The following is a 22,997-nucleotide window of genomic DNA, read 5'->3' as shown; positions in this document are numbered from 1 at the left end:
GGAGTTTTATGATATACGTTCTTATTGCTTATATGCTTTACTTAGTATTTCATTTGTTTAGAGTGTAGCTAAATCTTGACAAGAGAGCGACACCACCAGGTAAATATTATCGTTAAATTAGAATAAAAACACACCGCTACACGTGCCTACGTAGGTACCTCTTATTTATTAAATATTTAATCTGTGCGTGCACCCAGCCATATTAACGCTATGAAGTCGTCGTGGCCTAAAGGATAAGACGTATGGTGCATTTGTGTAGAGCGATGCACCGGTGTTCGAATCTCAGGCGGGTACCAATTTTTCTAATGAAATACGTACTCAAGAAATGTTCACGATTGACTTCGACAGTGAACGAATAACATCGTGTAATAAAAATCAAACCCGCAAAATTATAATTTGCATAATTACTGGTGCTAGGATCTCTTGTGGGTCCACGTGCGTAGGTACTACCTACCTATTTCTGCCGTGAAGCAGTAATGCGTTTTGGTTTGAGTGGGGCAGCCATTGTAACTATACTCGAGACCTTAGAACTTCATCTGAAGGTGGGTGGCGCATTTACGTTGTATATGTCTATCTATGGACTCCAGTAACCACAACACTTGTGGGCTCGAGACCTTAGAATTTCATCTGAAGGTGGGTGGCGCATTTACGTTGTAGATGTCTATGGGCTCCAGTAACCACTTAACACCTGTGGGCTGTGAGCTCGTCCACCCATCTAAGCAATAAACAAAAAAGTACCTAATTGGTGCAGGGAGTTCATGGTCCGGGCAATGGGGTATGTCCGGAGGCCCGCTCCGTACCCCCGTAAGAGGGTACGATGACCCTTCTTACTTACTTAATTGGTGTAGCGTTTTGAAACCTATTTCACCTTCATTTCACTATAATTACGATTATTTTATTACATATGTATGGTTATTTTTATTTTATCCATCAGGTGAAATAAGTTCCGTGTTTTATGGAGAGGAAATAAAACAATGTAATAGGTTTTAAGGTAAGTTTATTTATTTATTTTATTGGGTGTGCGTTTTCGCTTTAACTATATTTTACATTTATTTACGAATTATTTTTAATTTTTTACATTATTTTTACTTTAAGAATTTGAAGATCGTAGCGATTTAACGAGGCAACGATGGCAACGATTTTAAAAACAAAATACCTAAGTAGAGAGAAAGCTAACATCTCATAGCCACAAAACTATTCAATAACTATGTATGTGTAGTATATTATACACCACATATGTTATACACCAAAACATACAAATAAAACCTTTTTAATTCATAACAATGCACTTGCGGGATAACAAAATACATTAATGCAGGTTTCACAATTTTATCTGCTGATATTGAATACAAACTGAAAAATGTTAATGATAAACAAACGAAGAAGGTTTTAATAAAAAAAAATAGTGCAGAACTCTCTATACATATTCTTGAACAATTTGAAATAAATGAAAGCTTTTACAGAGACCAGCCGACAAACAAGCCCAGCAGATTAGACCACCACAACTAGATGTAAAAATATTTTTTTTCAAGAAATTAGCAAACAAGGGACTTAATTACAACACAAGACACATTTAACAATTTTTCCAAATAATCTATATATAGATAGTCGACAGCTAAATGAAGCCGAAAAAATTATAGATAAAATTTTGGAATCCGGTGCAGATAGAAAAATTATTTTGGATTTTCATGTTATTTTTTTTTTTACTTTGTATTTTTTTTTTAAAGACAAATTACGCGTTTAGTTTTTGAATGTTAATCGTGTGAAATAAATTAATTTACTTTTATTTATTTATTATTTTATTCTTGATTATTTTGGCTTGATTAAGTTAATATTGACGAAATCCCATTGAAAACCACCTCTAAAAAATACTGTTCATAAATTCATATTTGTAACATTTACAACATACCTTTTTTTGCTCGTTGAGGCAAATTCTATGGGTATTGTGAATAATAAAAATACTCTTCAATTTCTTTGTGATTGGGCTTGTTGTAATGGTACACAAATCTCTCGTACAAAACTACATATCATGTTTTCGCATTAAAAGTGTACAATATCCAAAAATATTCGAAATTGAGTTAATATGCGGAATCATTTGATATCACCAGTATCACCAGTACCATTTGGTATCTCATAAATACTGTCAAAAGAGCGTAGTTTAGTTTTAGTTTTTTTATTTTTATTATCTATGTTTTAACTACTATGAACAAAATTTATACATATTTTTATCTTACTTTAAAAGACAGAAAATGTAGCTATTAAAAAATTAAAAAATAAATGTTGCAAACATGGTTAATATTAAATCACATCTAAAACCTTTAAAACACTCTCCTGTAAAATTAGTAAGTTTTGAGATTATACAGTTATGCGATGATTATACAGTTACTTAATGCGAGAAGACAATATGTGGTTAATTATGTATTCTATTTTCAGACCATGTAGTACTGAGTATGAGTAGGATGTTCTTCAAAATGCAGCGTCGTATAAATTCAGTTTAATAAACTTTTTTCTGGAAGTCGCGGCCGTGTACAGACAGGCTCAAGATAAATACCCGCAGTCTCCTAGTAGCAATTTCTTCCTGTTTTCACGATGGCAATTGCAAATGCCATAATTTCCAGCGTCAAAATCTATAATCGTACTTTTGAATACGGAAAAATACATTTTATCAACAGATAATACAAATTAAGACATAGTTACTTTGAAATATTTATGAATGATATTTTTGGTTGTACTTGCAGATTTCTGTAACTTTAAAATCTTGCAATTTTATTCATTTTTAAGAGCAAAATATTTTTTAGACCAAAGCTAAATTTGGTGTGGAATTAGTACTTTTTGTAAATTGTAAATGTTTGGTGTAATCTTCTGTTAACTTTTCCATAAAATTAATAAAATGCATTTGAGGTTGATTATCCTGTTTATATATAAAAAAAAACATAACTATGCTTTATATTGCAGAAATCGGAACAATATAAAACACTTTCGTTAGTTTGTTTAAATTCCTTTCTCAAGACGATATATTTTTGGAATCGTAGGGCTCTTCCTTTACCTTTTACAGCACCCAACTTCATTGACTTTTTGTGGATAGTAAAACCAGCATCACAAATTATGTATTTTGAATTTTTATGCGTATAACGTAAAAATTTTGGGAATTGTTATTTATATAATTATGTATTTTGCATGTATTTTAGTTTTCTAAAATATGTCTCGATATTAAATTTCATGTTCATATTAATAATGTTTTAAATCTATTTTGCACGATTTTTTTACTGTTTTTTAAATTTAATTTGTTTTTTTTTTGTATTATTTTTATATTATTATTTAATTTTATATATTACTGTTTTCGAACAAGATTCAATTTTTATTAGTACCAAATATTTTTAACTGATTTTATTATTATTTAAATTTAATTTAATTTGTTTTTTTAAAATAAATTTGTTTTTTTTTTGTATTATTTTTATATTATTATTTATATTGTACTTTTATTAGTACCAAATATTTTTAACTGATTTTTATTATTATCAGATTTTACGCGAACCGATGCACACCATTTTTTAAACACTACCGCCGGTTCGGAACCTAACATCCACTGAGAAGAACCGGCAAGAAACTCAGTAGATATCTGCCGCATGACACTTATATTACATTTAAGCGAACTTAATTATAATATAAGCTTTGAAGTTTAAAGCAGGTTATTAAAAATTAAGTTTTATTTGTTGAGCGACTATCTAACCTAATCTGTAATCCTCCTAATCTGTAAGCACTCATAACAGCGATAGATACTAAATTTTCAATAACCTTATTCCCTATTACCTAACCTCCTGCTTCTTTAGAAGTTAAATATTCTGTAATATAAATATTTGCTCTTTGTAGCAAACATCTTGTGTATTCTTCTGTAATGTTTAATTATGAATGAGATAAGCTAGATGAGTGTGATTTTAATGTAATATTTGACATACCTAGTCTATCTAATATGTATGTATGTGTTCCATTATATATAGTCATAATATTGTTCATCAATCATATTTTATTGCTTTTTAAAACAATGTTCCACAATTACCAAATAACAAACAATACAGAAGAATGAGATATAGATATATCTGAAGTTTGTCCAAAAAATTCCAATAAATTTTCTAAAGTTTATTATCGTTAAATTACAGCCTCATCAAAGTAATTATAACAGTAGATCAGTGTATGTGTAGTGTTTTATTAACCTATGAATAACTTAAAAAAACCCGTTGCTTTAAGTTGTGGTAACTTTAGCTGCATACATCTAATTAAATATATATCTAATCTTTTTATAATAATTTCAACCTAAGCCTGTGTTTATTTACCAAATTAAGCATACAGTTTTATTGTTTAGCAACCACTTTGCAGCTTAGTTTTCTGTACACACCTTCAAAATATTTCCTGTCATATACATGTCCCTATTACCCTGTGCTAACCAAGCATGGGCTCTCTTCGCTTATCAAATATTAAGCAACTAATTTTATTTTAAAAACCATTAAAAAAGTTTTTCTAAAGGATCGACCTAAGCTGGAGATACCTTTTAAATACCTTTTCTTAATTTTTTATTAATCTATTTTCCATCTAAAGAATATTAAGAAAGCTTCGTAATTAAAAAAATTACTTATAATTTACCTGACTTATTAGATCTTTTTAAAAAAAAACCTATTTAGTCATCGCCCGGTATATACTGCATTTAGTTTCAAATCCTGAAAATAGTACTGAAATCATATTTTTTTACTACGCAATATATGCATAGTGAACCTGAAAATCATTTGTTTTAATTGAATAAAAGATATGCTACTACTATTAGATCTTTATTTAGGTAATTTGGTTTGGTGATTTTAAAATTTACACAATATTTTATGCATCACAAAGACAAGTTTTTTTAGCGGAATAAGATTTTAAACATTATATAAAAAAAGTGGATTTACAAAAAAAAACATTGTTTAAAATTAAAACTGTTTTCACGCCTGCCTATTTCCACTATAAGTCGGCTCCTGAACGCAAGGTATTTGAAATATCGCTGCCTATCGTATCCGTGCCACGAAAACCCTGCCTGCCGACTCCGAGATAAAAAAATACATCTGAAAATCAAACATTGTAAACAATTATTGTATCTCCTAAATCTAGCTTTTGTTTTCTTTTTTGTTTTCTGATTTGGTTAGTTCCACTTAACTATTGCTCTTTGAATCTAACACACCGGAACCGGATTTACCGAATTTCTTTTATTCAAATTAGGTGGTGTTATGTACTAATTACCCGGGTTAATTTTGTATGTAGTAGTATAGTAAAATTTATCCTTGCTAAAGTTGCTTTTAACTTCATTTAATGTCGAGTTATTCACGGTGTTTAGATTTTTAGAGACGCCAAATTAGTTAACGTCGTATTAATTTTAGCGTAAAACGTTATTGGTTTTGTTTTTAATTAGCAGTCCCAGAGTACTATAATATTTATATTATTTTTGGTAAACTATAATATACCTTGAAATGTTTAGATAACTTTTCGAAAAGTTACGATGAAACATTAACGCTGATCAATATTTAAGGAGCCCCCCGCGTCCTCAACTCGTCTCGAGATCTTTAAGTTTTGTTTGCCGGTAAACGGGATACGAGATGCAACCAACCATCCGCCGTTAGAACGATGAAACGATGCAATCATAACGGGCTCTGCAGAACAAGCGTTGGCAAATAATTACATTAAGTTATAATGTTATTTGTTAACGTTTACAGCTTCTGAAATATAAATAATTGGAAGGATACATTTAATATTATGTTTTAAATGATTTGAAAGCAGTCGAATCAAACATGATAATGTTCGGAACACCATGACAGATAGGTACCTAATAGTTTGCATGCGACGCGTGGTTATTGTACTCTAGGTTATGTTAAAAGCCAGAGCCGTTGGAAATAATTTTTACACTAATAGGTACTTTGTTTTATACATCCCGATTTAGGTTTTTTTTAGGTTTTGCTCTGTAAATAAATCGCATGGATTCAGCTGTTGAGATAATCGAACGAAACTTTGAAATTAAAGAATTTAGCTTTCGCGAAGAGGGCTAGCTAGCTAGGGGTGCTAAATCTGAAAAAACTTTGAATATTCATGCCATTTAAATAACCAGTGCAACGTGATGTTCGTTCATAACAGTTAACTCAGTTAACAATCCGACAATCAAACAAAGTAATGCAAAGCCCAAAAACCAATATGTTCACATAACATACAAACGACAAGTGCCCATTATGTTAAGTGTACTGGATGCATTGTTAACGCAAACCGCTAATTGATATGTGCAATTTAATTTCACATCGGATGAATCTGCAAGCAAGAATTCATTTAAACCTAAGAACTATAGATTGATTCTAGTTATAAAATTTAATTGGACTAGGTAACAAATATTTTGGGTCGAAACTTGTTATAACCTTATATAGTACGAAGCAATTAGGCCAAATACTCGCTAGAAGTCAAAATTGTATAAGTTTACGCAGCGGTGCACTGATGGCTTATTTAAAAGGTATTTATGTCGATTTATCGTTTGTATGAATTCCCCAAGGAAAGTAAATATCAATCACGTTCACTTCAATAAAACTCAATAATGACGCACATGTAAATTTTATCTCTTTCTTAACTTATTATCCCGAATCAATGCATTCATGAGTCATAAATAACGATAAACCTACCAAAAATACCACAACGTCACATCTTTACAGAAATACCATGAACCAGTACATACATATCTGTACACTTATATAATTACATATATATACATTAAAATAAATATGTATAACAACCGAACATATTATTATGTAGGTATTCATTAATATACGATTGATAGAATTATCCAATGGAATGATGCACGAGTATATTGAATGGTCATACAAGGCTATATCAGCTGAATTATTTTTTTTATATTTTATGTTTACCTATCACAAATATTATAGGTCAGGATTTATTTGTAAAGATGATTACAACAATAAAGATCAATAGATGGAAATTTATTGTTTTATCACCATTAGGTTTTATCTTTAATTTTTAGCAAATAATTCGCTATCAACTACTTTTAGATTAGCTAATGCCAAATTTCTAAACAAAGTAAATAATTTCGAAGAAGACTTATTTTAATATAGAAGCTAAATAGCAATGACCTTTGGTAATTGAACCTATTCGCGTCCTATTGTAGTTTTTTAGTTCCGTAATTTTATTGATAGTTTGATAACATATTATTATTTGTAAATATACTAATTAGTATTTTTTAACTAGAAATCATTTTCATACCGATCAATCGCAACGTTTTTTAAATAAATTCGTTATCAATACTTTTAGACTAGATAATGCCAGATTTCTGAACAAAGTAAATAATTTCGAAAAATAACTAAATTTATATAGAAGCTAAATAGCAATGACCTTTGGTAATTGAACCTATTCGCGTCCTATTGTAGTTTTTTAGTTCCGTAATTTTATTGATAGTTTGATAACATATTATTATTTGTAAACATACTAATTAGTATTTTTTAACTAGAAATCATTTTCATACCGATCAATCGCAACGTTTTTTAAATAAATTCGTTATCAATACTTTTAGACTAGATAATGCCAGATTTCTGAACAAAGTAAATAATTTCGAAGAAGAATTATTTTAATATAGAAGCTAAATAGCAATGACCTTTGGTAATTGAACCTATTCGAGTCCTATTGTAGTTTTTTAGTTCCGTAATTTTATTGATAGTTTGATAACATATTATTATTTGTAAATATACTAATTAGTATTTTTTAACTAGAAATCATTTTCATACCGATCAATCGCAACGTTTTTTAAATAAATTCGTTATCAATATTTTTAGATTAGTTAATGCCTGATTTCCGATCAAAATAAATAATTTCGTAAAAATTATATATAACCTGTTATAGTTCCTTGTTGTATAGTTCCTTGAATTTTTTGGTAGTTTGATAACTTAATTGTAAACATAGTTATTAGTACCTTTTAACTAGAAACAATATTCACACCGATCAATCGCAATGTTTATCAATTAATTCGTTATCAATACTTCTAGATTATCTAACGCCAGATTTCTGAACAAAGTAAATAATTTCGAAAAAAAAACTAAATATATGTAGAATCTAAATAACAACTATGCGTAGGTAAGTGAACCTATTCCCATCCTATTGCAGTTTTTTAGTTCCTTAAATGTTTTGATAATTTGATAACATATTTGTAAACATAGTTATTAGTACTTTTTAACTAAAAATAATATTCACACGGATCAATTGCAATGTTTATCAAATAATTTGTTATCAACTAAGTTTAGATTATCTAACGCCAGATTTCTGAACAAAGTAAATAATTTCGAAAACATATAAATTTATATAGAATCTAAATAATAACTATCCGTAGGTAAGTGAACCTATTCCCATCCTATTGCAGTTTTTTAGTTACTTAAAATTTTTTGAGAGTTTCATAGCATATTTCTAAACATAGTTATTAGAACCTTTAATATAGAAATATTATTCACGCCGATCAATCGCAATGTTAATCAAATAATTCGTTATCAATACTTTTATATTATCTAACGCCAGATTTCTGAACAAAGTAAATAATTTCGAAAAAGAACTAAATTTATATAGAAACTAAATAACAATTATATTTTGGTAAGTGAACCTATTCGCATCCTATTGCAGTTTTTTAGTTCCTTAAATGTTTTGATAGTTTGATAACATATTTGTAAACATAGTTATTAGTACCTTTTGATTAGAAACAATATTCACACGGATCAATTGCAATGTTTATCAAATAATCTGTTATCAACTAATTTTAGATTATCTAACGCCAGATTTCTGAACAATAGTAAATAATTTCGAAAACATATAAATTTATATAGAAGCTAAATAACAATTATATTTTGGTAAATGATTCTATTCCCGTCCTATTGAAGTTTTTTAGTTCCTTAAAATTTTTTGATAGTTTCATAGCATATTTGTAAACATAGTTATTAGAACCTTTAAAATTGAAATATTATTCACGCCGATCAATCGCAATGTTTATCAAATAATTCGTTATCAATACTTTTAGATTAGCTAATACCAGGTTTCTGAACAAAGTAAATAATTACGAAAAAGAACTAAATTTACATAGAAGCTATTAATTAATAACTATCCGTAGGTAAGTGAACCTATTTACGTCCTAGTGGAGTTTTTTAGTTCCTTAAATATTTTGATAGTTTGATAACATATTTGTAAACATGCTGACGAAGCATGTTGCGGATAATAACATGTACTTTTAGGTTAGGAATATTGTGTTCTTTTTTTTTAATAATAAATAAATAAATAAATATAAATTTGTAAACATAGTTATTAGTACCTTTTAACTAGAAACAATATTCACACCGATCAATCGCAATGTTTATCAAATAATTTGTTATCAACTAAGTTTATATTATCTAACGCCAGATTTCTGAACAAAATAAATAATTTCGAAAAAGAACTAAATTTATATAGAAACTAAATAACAATTATCTTTTGGTAAGTGAACCTATTTACATCTTATTGCAGTTTTATAGTTCCTTAAATGTTTTGATAGTTTGATAACATATTTGTAAACAAGTAATTAGTACCTTTTAAGTAAGAATAATATTAAAGCCAATCAACCGCAATGTTTATCAAATAATTCGTTATCAACTAATTTTAGATTATCTAACGCTCAATTTCTGATCAAAGTAAATAATTTTGAAAACATGTAAATTTATATAGAAGCGAAATAATAACTATCCGTTGGTAAGTGAACCTATTCGCGTCCTATTGCAGTTTTTTATTTCCTTAAATGTTTCTATGATTTGATAACATATTTGTTAACATAGTTATTAGTACCTTTTAACTAAAAACAATATTCACACCGATCAATCGCAATGTTTATCAAATAATTCGTTATCAATAATACTTTTAGATTATCTAACGGCAGATTTCTGAACAAAGTCAATAATTTCGAAAAGGATCTAAATTTATATAGAAGCTACTAATTAATAATTGTCCGTAGATAAGTGAACCCTATTTCCATCCTATTGCAGTTTTTTAGTTCCTTAAATGTTTTGATAGTTTGATAACATGTTTGTTATTAGTACTTTTTAACTAAAAATAATATTCATACCGATCAACCGCAATTTTTCTCAAATAATTTGTTATTAACTAATTTTATATTACCTAACGCCAGATTTCTGATCAAAGTAAATAATTTCAATAACAAAGTAAATTTATATAGAAGTCTATTATCAATTATATTTTGGTAAGTGAACCTGGCCGTGTCCTACGGTAGTTTTTTAGTTCCTTAAAATTTTGGTAGTTTGGTATCATATTTGTAAACATAGGAATTATTACTCTTATACTAGAAATACTATTCACACCGATCAACGTTTATCAAATAATTCGTTATCAACTGATTATAGATGATCTAACGCCAACTTTCTGAACAAAGCAAACAATTTCGAAAAAAAAAATTATATAGAAGCTCAATAATAATTATATTTTGATAAGTGAACCTAATCGTGTCCTATTGTAGTTTTTCAGTACCTTAAGCTTTTTGGTAGTTTGATAACATATTTGTAAACATACTAATTAGTACCTTTTAAGTAGAAATAATATTCACGCCAATCAATCGCAATGTTTATCAAATAATTCGTTATCAACTACTTTAAGATTATCTTACGCCAGAACAAAGTAAATAATTTCGAAAAAAAAAAAATGAATTTATGTAGAAGCTAAATAACAATTATCTTTTGGTAAGTGAACCTATTTATATCTTATTGCAGTTTTATAGTTCCTTAAATGTTTTGATAGTTTGATAACATATTTGTAAACATAGTTATTAGTACCTTTTAACTAGAAACAATATTCACACCGATCAATCGCAATGTTTATCAAATAATTCGTTATCAATACTTTTAGATTAGCTAGTACCAGATTTCTGAAAAAGTAAATCATTTCGAAAAGGATCCAAATTTATATAGAAGCTACTAATTAATAACTATCCGTAGGTAAGTGAACCTATTCCCATCCTATTGCAGTTTTTTAGTTCCTTAAATGTTTTGATAGTTTGATAACATATTTGTAAACATAGTTATTAGTACTTTTTAACTAAAAATAATATTCATACCGATCAACCGCAATGTTTATCAAATAATTTTTGATCATCTTACGCCAGATTTCTGAACAAAGTAAATAATTTCGAAAACATGTAAATTTATATAGAAGCGAAATAATAACTATCCGTTGGTAGGTGAGGCTATTCCCATCCTATTGCAGTTTTTTAGTTCTTTAAATGTTTTGATAGTTTGATAACATATTTGTAAACATAGTTATTAGTACTTTTTAACTAAAAATAATATTCATACCGATCAACCGCAATTTTTCTCAAATAATTTGTTATTAACTAATTTTATATTACCTAACGCCAGATTTCTGATCAAAGTAAATAATTTCAATAACAAAGTAAATTTATATAGAAGTCTATTATCAATTATATTTTGGTAAGTGAACCTGACCGTGTCCTACGGTAGTTTTTTAGTTCCTTAAAAATTTGGTAGTTTGGTATCATATTTGTAAACATAGGAATTATTACTCTTATACTAGAAATACTATTCACACCGATCAATCGCAATGTTTATCAAATAATTCGTTATCAATACTTTTGGATTATCTAACGCCAGATTTATGAACATAGTAAATAATTTCGAAAAAAAAAACTAAATTTATGTAGAATCTAAATAATAACTATCCGTAGGTAAGTGAACCTATTCCCATCCTATTGCAGTTTTTTAGTTCCTTAAAATTTTGGTAGTTTGGTAACATATTTGTAAACATAGGAATTATTACTCTTATACTAGAAACAATATTCACACCGATCAATCGCAATATTTATCAAATAATTCGTTATCAATATTTTTAGATTAGCTAATGCCAGGTTTCTGAACATAGTAAATAATTACGAAAAAGAACTAAATTTACATAGAAGCTACTAATTAATAACTATCCGTAGGTAAGTGAACCTATTTACGTCCTAGTGCAGTTTTTTAGTTCCTTAAATATTTTGATAGTTTTTTAACGTATTTGTAAACATAGTTATTAGTACTTTTTAACTAAAAATAATTTTCATATCGATCCATCGCAGTGTTTATCAAATAACTCGTTATCAATACCTTTAGATTAGCTAGTACCAGATTTCTGAACAAAGTCAATAATTTCGAAAAGGATCTAAATTTATATAGAAGCTACTAATTAATAATTGTCCGTAGATAAGTGAACCCTATTTCCATCCTATTGCAGTTTTTTAGTTCCTTAAATGTTTTGATAGTTTGTTAACGTATTTTTAAACATAATTATTAGTACTTATTAACTAGAAACAATATTCACACCGATCAATCGCAATGTTTATCAAATAATTCGTTATCAATTCTTTTAGATTAGCTAGTACCAGATTTCTGAACAAAGTAAATAATTTTGAAAATGTTCTAAATTTATATAGAAGCTACTAATTAATAACTATCCGTAGGTAAGTGAACCTATTCCCATTCTTTTGCAGTATTTTAGTTCCTTAAATGTTTTGATAGTTTGATCAATATTCACACTGATCAATCGCAATGTTTATCAAATAATTCGTTATCAACTAACTACTTTTAGATTATCTAACGCCCGATTTCTGATCAAAGTAAATAATTTCAATAACAAAGTAAATTTATATAGAAGTCCATTATCAATTATATTTTGGTAAGTGAACCTGACCGTGTCCTACGGTAGTTTTTTAGTTCCTTAAAATTTTGGTAGTTTGGTAACATATTTGTAAACATAGGAATTATTACTCTTATACTAGAAATACTATTCACACCGATCAACCGCAATGTTTATCAAATAATTCGTTATCAACTGATTATAGATTATCTAACGCCAAATTTCTGAACAAAGCAAACAATTTCGAAAAAAAAAATTATATGGAAGCTCAATAATAATTATACTTTGGTAAGTGAACCTAGTAGTGTCCTATTGCAGTTTTTTAATTCCTTAAATATTTTGAAAGTTTGATAAAAATATTTGATAAATAGTACCTTATAACTCAAATTAATATTCGCACCGATCATCCGATACGTTTATCAAATAATTCGTTATCTACTTACTTACTACCTTTAGATTGTCTAACGCCAGATTTCTGAACAAAGTAAATAATTTCGAAAACATGTAAATCTATATAGAAGCGAAATAATAACTATCCGTTGGTAGGTGAACCTATACGCGTCCTATTGCAATTATTTAGTTCCTTAAATGTTTTGATAGTTTGATAACATATTTGTAAACATACTAATTAGTACCTTTTATGTAGAAATAATATTCACGCCAATCAACCGCAATGTTTATCAAATAATTCGTTATCAATACTTTTAGATTAGCTAGTACCAGATTTCTGAAAAAAGCAAATCATTTCGAAAAATATCTAAATTTATATAGAAGCTACTAATTAATAACTATCCGTAGGTAAGTGAACCTATTCCCATCATTTTGCAGTTTTTTAGTTCCTTTAAATTTTTGGTAGTTTGATAACATAACTAGACACAATATTCACACGGATCAACCGCAATGTTTATCAAATAATTTTTGATCATCTTACGCCAGATTTCTGAACAAAGTAAATAATTTCGAAAACATGTAAATTTATATAGAAGCGAAATAATAACTATCCATTGGTAGGTGAACCTATACGCGTCCTATTGCAATTATTTAGTTCCTTAAATATTTTGATAGTTTGATAACATATTTGTAAACATACTAATTAGTACCTTTTATGTAGACATAATATTCACGCCAATCAACCGCAATGTTTATCAAATAATTCGTTATCAATTAAGTTTAGATTATCTAACGCTCCATTTCTAAACAAAGTAAATAATTTTGAAAACATGTAAATTTATATAGAAGCGAAATAATAACTATCCGTTGGTAGGTGAACCTATACGCGTCCTATTGCAATTATTTAGTTCCTTAAATGTTTTGATAGTTTGATAACATAATTGTAAACATAGTTAATAGTACCTTTTAACTAAAAACAATATTCACACCGATCAATCGCAATGTTTATCAAATAATTCGTTATCAATACTTTTAGATTATCTAACGCCAGATTTCTGAACAAAGTAAATAATTTTGAAAACATGTAAATTTATATAGAAGCGAAATAATAACTATCCGTTGGTAAGTGAACCTATTCGCGTCCTATTGCAGTTTTTTATTTCCTTAAATGTTTCTATGATTTGATAACATATTTGTTAACATAGTTATTAGTACCTTTTAACTAAAAACAATATTCACACCGATCAATCGCAATGTTTATCAAATAATTCGTTATCAATAATACTTTTAGATTATCTAACGGCAGATTTCTGAACAAAGTCAATAATTTCGAAAAGGATCTAAATTTATATAGAAGCTACTAATTAATAATTGTCCGTAGATAAGTGAACCCTATTTCCATCCTATTGCAGTTTTTTAGTTCCTTAAATGTTTTGATAGTTTGATAACATGTTTGTAAACATAGTTATTAGTACTTTTTAACTAAAAATAATATTCATACCGATCAACCGCAATTTTTCTCAAATAATTTGTTATTAACTAATTTTATATTACCTAACGCCAGATTTCTGATCAAAGTAAATAATTTCAATAACAAAGTAAATTTATATAGAAGTCTATTATCAATTATATTTTGGTAAGTGAACCTGGCCGTGTCCTACGGTAGTTTTTTAGTTCCTTAAAATTTTGGTAGTTTGGTATCATATTTGTAAACATAGGAATTATTACTCTTATACTAGAAATACTATTCACACCGATCAACGTTTATCAAATAATTCGTTATCAACTGATTATAGATGATCTAACGCCAACTTTCTGAACAAAGCAAACAATTTCGAAAAAAAAAATTATATAGAAGCTCAATAATAATTATATTTTGATAAGTGAACCTAATCGTGTCCTATTGTAGTTTTTCAGTACCTTAAGCTTTTTGGTAGTTTGATAACATATTTGTAAACATACTAATTAGTACCTTTTAAGTAGAAATAATATTCACGCCAATCAATCGCAATGTTTATCAAATAATTCGTTATCAACTACTTTAAGATTATCTTACGCCAGAACAAAGTAAATAATTTCGAAAAAAAAAAAATGAATTTATGTAGAAGCTAAATAACAATTATCTTTTGGTAAGTGAACCTATTTATATCTTATTGCAGTTTTATAGTTCCTTAAATGTTTTGATAGTTTGATAACATATTTGTAAACATAGTTATTAGTACCTTTTAACTAGAAACAATATTCACACCGATCAATCGCAATGTTTATCAAATAATTCGTTATCAATACTTTTAGATTAGCTAGTACCAGATTTCTGAAAAAGTAAATCATTTCGAAAAGGATCCAAATTTATATAGAAGCTACTAATTAATAACTATCCGTAGGTAAGTGAACCTATTCCCATCCTATTGCAGTTTTTTAGTTCCTTAAATGTTTTGATAGTTTGATAACATATTTGTAAACATAGTTATTAGTACTTTTTAACTAAAAATAATATTCATACCGATCAACCGCAATGTTTATCAAATAATTTTTGATCATCTTACGCCAGATTTCTGAACAAAGTAAATAATTTCGAAAACATGTAAATTTATATAGAAGCGAAATAATAACTATCCGTTGGTAGGTGAGGCTATTCCCATCCTATTGCAGTTTTTTAGTTCTTTAAATGTTTTGATAGTTTGATAACATATTTGTAAACATAGTTATTAGTACTTTTTAACTAAAAATAATATTCATACCGATCAACCGCAATTTTTCTCAAATAATTTGTTATTAACTAATTTTATATTACCTAACGCCAGATTTCTGATCAAAGTAAATAATTTCAATAACAAAGTAAATTTATATAGAAGTCTATTATCAATTATATTTTGGTAAGTGAACCTGACCGTGTCCTACGGTAGTTTTTTAGTTCCTTAAAAATTTGGTAGTTTGGTATCATATTTGTAAACATAGGAATTATTACTCTTATACTAGAAATACTATTCACACCGATCAATCGCAATGTTTATCAAATAATTCGTTATCAATACTTTTGGATTATCTAACGCCAGATTTATGAACATAGTAAATAATTTCGAAAAAAAAAACTAAATTTATGTAGAATCTAAATAATAACTATCCGTAGGTAAGTGAACCTATTCCCATCCTATTGCAGTTTTTTAGTTCCTTAAAATTTTGGTAGTTTGGTAACATATTTGTAAACATAGGAATTATTACTCTTATACTAGAAACAATATTCACACCGATCAATCGCAATATTTATCAAATAATTCGTTATCAATATTTTTAGATTAGCTAATGCCAGGTTTCTGAACATAGTAAATAATTACGAAAAAGAACTAAATTTACATAGAAGCTACTAATTAATAACTATCCGTAGGTAAGTGAACCTATTTACGTCCTAGTGCAGTTTTTTAGTTCCTTAAATATTTTGATAGTTTTTTAACGTATTTGTAAACATAGTTATTAGTACTTTTTAACTAAAAATAATTTTCATATCGATCCATCGCAGTGTTTATCAAATAACTCGTTATCAATACCTTTAGATTAGCTAGTACCAGATTTCTGAACAAAGTCAATAATTTCGAAAAGGATCTAAATTTATATAGAAGCTACTAATTAATAATTGTCCGTAGATAAGTGAACCCTATTTCCATCCTATTGCAGTTTTTTAGTTCCTTAAATGTTTTGATAGTTTGTTAACGTATTTTTAAACATAATTATTAGTACTTATTAACTAGAAACAATATTCACACCGATCAATCGCAATGTTTATCAAATAATTCGTTATCAATTCTTTTAGATTAGCTAGTACCAGATTTCTGAACAAAGTAAATAATTTTGAAAATGTTCTAAATTTATATAGAAGCTACTAATTAATAACTATCCGTAGGTAAGTGAACCTATTCCCATTCTTTTGCAGTATTTTAGTTCCTTAAATGTTTTGATAGTTTGATCAATATTCACACTGATCAATCGCAATGTTTATCAAATAATTCGTTATCAACTAACTACTTTTAGATTATCTAACGCCCGATTTCTGATCAAAGTAAATAATTTCAATAACAAAGTAAATTTATATAGAAGTCCATTATCAATTATATTTTGGTAAGTGAACCTGACCGTGTCCTACGGTAGTTTTTTAGTTCCTTAAAATTTTGGTAGTTTGGTAACATATTTGTAAACATAGGAATTATTACTCTTATACTAGAAATACTATTCACACCGATCAACCGCAATGTTTATCAAATAATTCGTTATCAACTGATTATAGATTATCTAACGCCAAATTTCTGAACAAAGCAAACAATTTCGAAAAAAAAAATTATATGGAAGCTCAATAATAATTATACTTTGGTAAGTGAACCTAGTAGTGTCCTATTGCAGTTTTTTAATTCCTTAAATATTTTGAAAGTTTGATAAAAATATTTGATAAATAGTACCTTATAACTCAAATTAATATTCGCACCGATCATCCGATACGTTTATCAAATAATTCGTTATCTACTTACTTACTACCTTTAGATTGTCTAACGCCAGATTTCTGAACAAAGTAAATAATTTCGAAAACATGTAAATCTATATAGAAGCGAAATAATAACTATCCGTTGGTAGGTGAACCTATACGCGTCCTATTGCAATTATTTAGTTCCTTAAATGTTTTGATAGTTTGATAACATATTTGTAAACATACTAATTAGTACCTTTTATGTAGAAATAATATTCACGCCAATCAACCGCAATGTTTATCAAATAATTCGTTATCAATACTTTTAGATTAGCTAGTACCAGATTTCTGAAAAAAGCAAATCATTTCGAAAAATATCTAAATTTATATAGAAGCTACTAATTAATAACTATCCGTAGGTAAGTGAACCTATTCCCATCATTTTGCAGTTTTTTAGTTCCTTTAAATTTTTGGTAGTTTGATAACATAACTAGACACAATATTCACACGGATCAACCGCAATGTTTATCAAATAATTTTTGATCATCTTACGCCAGATTTCTGAACAAAGTAAATAATTTCGAAAACATGTAAATTTATATAGAAGCGAAATAATAACTATCCATTGGTAGGTGAACCTATACGCGTCCTATTGCAATTATTTAGTTCCTTAAATATTTTGATAGTTTGATAACATATTTGTAAACATACTAATTAGTACCTTTTATGTAGACATAATATTCACGCCAATCAACCGCAATGTTTATCAAATAATTCGTTATCAATTAAGTTTAGATTATCTAACGCTCCATTTCTAAACAAAGTAAATAATTTTGAAAACATGTAAATTTATATAGAAGCGAAATAATAACTATCCGTTGGTAGGTGAACCTATACGCGTCCTATTGCAATTATTTAGTTCCTTAAATGTTTTGATAGTTTGATAACATAATTGTAAACATAGTTAATAGTACCTTTTAACTAAAAACAATATTCACACCGATCAATCGCAATGTTTATCAAATAATTCGTTATCAATACTTTTAGATTATCTAACGCCAGATTTCTGAACAAAGTAAATAATTTCGAAAAAAAAACTAAATTTATGTAGAAGCTAAATAACAATTATATTTTGGTAAATAATTCTATTCCCGTCCTATTGAAGTTTTTTAGTTCCTTAACTTTTTTGGTAGTTTGACAGCATATATTTTGTAAACATAGTTATTAATACTTTTTAACTAGAAACAATATTCACACCGATCAATTGCAATGTTTATCAAATAATTTGTTATCAACTAAGTTTAGATTATCTAACGCCAGATTTCTGAACAAAGTAAATAATTTCGAAAACATTTAAATTTATATATAATCTCAATAATAACTATCCGTAGGTAAGTGAACCTATTCCCATCCTATTGCAGTTTTTTAGTTCCTTAAATGTTTTGATAGTTTGATAACATATTTGTAAACATAGTTATTAGTACCTTTTAACTAAAAATAATATTCATACCGATCAACGGCAATTTTTCTCAAATAATTTGTTATTATCTAATTTTATATTATCTAACGCCAGATTTCTGATCAAAGTAAATAATTTCAATAACAAAGTAAATTTATATAGAAGTCTATTATCAATTATATTTTGGTAAGTGAACCTAATCGTGTCCTATTGCAGTTTTTCAGTGCCTTAAGCTTTTTGGTAGTTTGATAACATATTTGTAAACAGTTATTAGTACCTTTTAACTAGAAACAATATTCACACCGATCAATCGCAATATTTATCAAATAATTCGTTATCAATATTTTTAGATTAGCTAATGCCAGGTTTCTGAACATAGTAAATAATTACGAAAAAGAACTAAATTTACATAGAAGCTACTAATTAATAACTATCCGTAGGTAAGTGAACCTATTCCCATTCTTTTGCAGTATTTTAGTTCCTTAAATGTTTTGATAGTTTGATCAATATTCACACCGATCAATCGCAATGTTTATCAAATAATTCGTTATCAACTAACTACTTTTAGATTATCTAACGCCCGATTTCTGATCAAAGTAAATAATTTCAATAACAAAGTAAATTTATATAGAAGTCCATTATCAATTATATTTTGGTAAGTGAACCTAACCGTGTCCTACGGTAGTTTTTTAGTTCCTTAAAATTTTGGTAGTTTGGTAACATATTTGTAAACATAGGAATTATTACTCTTATACTAGAAATACTATTCACACCGATCAACCGCAATGTTTATCAAATAATTCGTTATCAACTGATTATAGATTATCTAACGCCAAATTTCTGAACAAAGCAATCAATTTCGAAAAAAAAAAAAAATATGGAAGCTCAATAATAATTATATTTTGATAAGTGAACCTATTTGTCCTAAGTGTCCTATTGTAGTTTTTCAGTTCCTCAAGCTTTTTGGTAGTTTGATAACATATTTGTAAACATAGTTATTAGTACCGTTTTACTCGAAATAATATTCATACCGATCAACCGCGATGTTTATCAAATAATTAATTATCAACTAATTTTAGATCATCTAATGCCAAATTTCTGAACCAAGTTAATAATTTTGAAAAAGAACTAAATTCATATACAAGCTAAATAATAACTATCCGTTGGTAGGTGAACCTATTCGCGTCCTATTGCAGTTTTTTAGTTCATTAAATTGGTTGATAGTTTGATAACATATTTGTAAACATAGGAATTACATAGTACCATTTAACTCTAAATAATATTCATACCGATCAATTGCAATATTTATCAAATAATTCGTTATCAATACTTTTAGATTAACTAGTGCCAGATTTCTGAACAAAGTAAATAATATCGAAAACAAAGTAAATTTATATAGAAGATAAATAACAATTATACTTTGGTAAGTGAACCTAGTCGTGTCCTATTGCAGTTTTTTAATTCCTTAAATTTTTTGAAAGTTTGATAAAAATATTTGATAAATAGTAACTTATAACTCGAATTAATATTCGCACCGATCATCCGATATGTTTATCAAATAATTCGTTATCTACTTACTACCTTTAGATTGTCTAACGCCAGATTTCTGAACAAAGTAAATAATTTCGAAAACAAACTAAATGTGAAAGTTAAATACTAACTATCCTTCGGTAAGTGAACCTATTCGCGTCTTATTGCAGTTTTTTATTCGCTTTAATTTTTTGATAGCTGGATAAAATACTTGTAAACATAGGTATTATTACTCTTATACTATAAATAATATTCACACCGATCAACCGCAATGTTTATCAAATAATTCGTTATCAACTTATTATAGATTGTCTTACGCTAGATTTCTGAACAAAGTAATAATTACGAAGAAGAACTGAATTAATATAGAAGATAAATAGCATTTTCTTTTGGTTAGTGAACCTATTTGCGTCCTATTGCAGTTTTTTAGTTCTTATTTTTTGATGGTGATAACATATTTGTAAACATAGGAATTAGTACCTTTTAACTAGAAATAATATTCACACCGATCGACCGCAATGTTTATCACATTTGCTGATTTGCTGAAGTAAATATCACTTTGTCATTAAGGCAGTACAATCCAGGCGTATCATAGCTTGACATATTTTCTCCTTAATTTGTATACAATATAAATATCGGAACGCACCATAGACCAGGTTTCCTACTTCAGTGGAACGCACGCTTAGATATTTGACAACCAGTATATCAATCCCTTTCCATTAAGTAGGTAAGTGAGCAGGTAGGTAGATAGGTGCCTATTTTAAAAAAAATCTAAAATACGCTATTATCATAATATTGTGGATGTATCTTGTCGATCCGAAACCGTTATTTAAATACGTTCTTTAACATGAGGGGAGAATTTACCGTATCAACGGGATGAACAGGTCTTTCCTTCTATTTTTTCGTAAAATTTCCAATGTTTTTAATCGGTATTTTCCAATTCGGGACGGAGACAAATAAAACGAATCAAAAACCATGAAAATCGGTCGAGCCGTTCTCGAGTTGTAAATGTTCGAACAAACCCGACCTTGTTTTAAAAATTAAGATTGCTTACTTGAATATGCTTAAGTTAGAATTCCCCTTTGTAAGTTGAAGTTTTCCTAATTACAAAACGAAAACTAATGAATAAATGATAAGATATATACTTATTGCCTACTCATATTTTACTCTGTTATAGTCAGAATTGCTTTTGTAAGAAATTAGCTATCTACCTATATTATTTAAACGTAATTAGCAAAGTGATGTGCACTTTCGAACTAAATATAATGTAAGTAATATGTTTCATAATTTTAATTTTAGGAACCATATATTAAAGTCCATTTCATGTAATCTGTAGAATATCTTTGGATTGTCTTAGATGCATAGAAACATTTATGAAATATTTTGTCATCATTATTGTTGTACTAATTTGTTAAAGCACTTACATGTACTGGCTTTGGTCATCATAGATTTTTTAAACTAGTTATAATTTATGAAAACAAAAAGTTACTCAGGCAATACAGATGTGTATGCCTTTTACAATTGGCCTTATTTCCTGATTCTATGTTTTCTTAAGATTGTATACAGAACTTAGTAATTATCTTTATCTTATTTAAACCTAATGAAATTTTTTCTTGTTTTAATGTTTCGTTCAAGCCAACAAAGACTAAAATTATAATTTTAAAGAAAACAATGAAGCACTTATTATATAAATTTTAATTTCCTTCAAACTACAATGATACCTACTGTTACGAGTTTTTTAACAAAAAGGTTTTTAAGTGTACTGAAAAAGTATACTATACATAATAAATAAAAATTCATACTACGGTAATTTTGGTTATAAACATGGATATATTTAAACATGTATACTATGAAAACAAATATTATATTATACAATTATATTCAAAAAATTATATTCATCATCAGTAAATGGTTAGTATTTAAAAAGGATAAACATAAAATTAATTAAAAAATCTTTGATATTCTGTCCTATTAATTGTTTCAAATATTGTTTAAATATTAATTTCTAACCCTCACTCACTGTTGTTCCAGCATCAGTAAACTACTACTATGGGTTGGAATGCAAATCATATTGTAATCCACGGGATTTCACTGTAAACATTACAATACCAATCTTTAATTTTGTCAAATTCAGTTTGAATACTCTATCAGAAAATAAATGACAGTTATAACAGAACACCATATAAGTACTAATATACATATACTGTATACAATAGTTTTCAAAATTTATGGTAATCCCCTCATTCTTATACAAAGTTATATCTAGGCATAGTATGTCTACTTATAAAATAGATTTATGTAATAGCTTACAGAGATCATGATTTAACAAAAATATATTAATTCTATATGGAGGGATAATGCTTTTTTTAAACTCAATTTTTAGAAAGTTTTGTTTCTGTAGACATTGTTTTCTAAACTGTTATTGCTACTTTTCTGTAAATAAAATAAATTATT

The 22,997-nt window shown here is 27.6% G+C and overlaps 1 long non-coding RNA gene across 1 annotated transcript in view; it reads right to left on the bottom strand.

Moving 5' to 3' along the window:
- Positions 1-980: 980 nt before the first annotated feature.
- LOC119630258 (uncharacterized) overlaps positions 981-22,997 on the bottom strand; it is a 36,037-nt gene continuing 14,020 nt past the window's right edge. Inside the window, exon 6 of the long non-coding RNA XR_005246054.2 lies at positions 981-22,976. This is a non-coding gene — a long non-coding RNA (uncharacterized LOC119630258). The remainder of the gene's footprint in view (positions 22,977-22,997) is intronic.

The sequence above is a fragment of the Bombyx mori genome, chromosome 22 (genome assembly GCF_030269925.1).
Source record: "Bombyx mori chromosome 22, ASM3026992v2".
NCBI lineage: Eukaryota > Metazoa > Arthropoda > Insecta > Lepidoptera > Bombycidae > Bombyx > Bombyx mori.
Note: the sequence above shows the minus strand (reverse complement) of the source record. Positions and strands in the feature narration are given on the sequence as shown.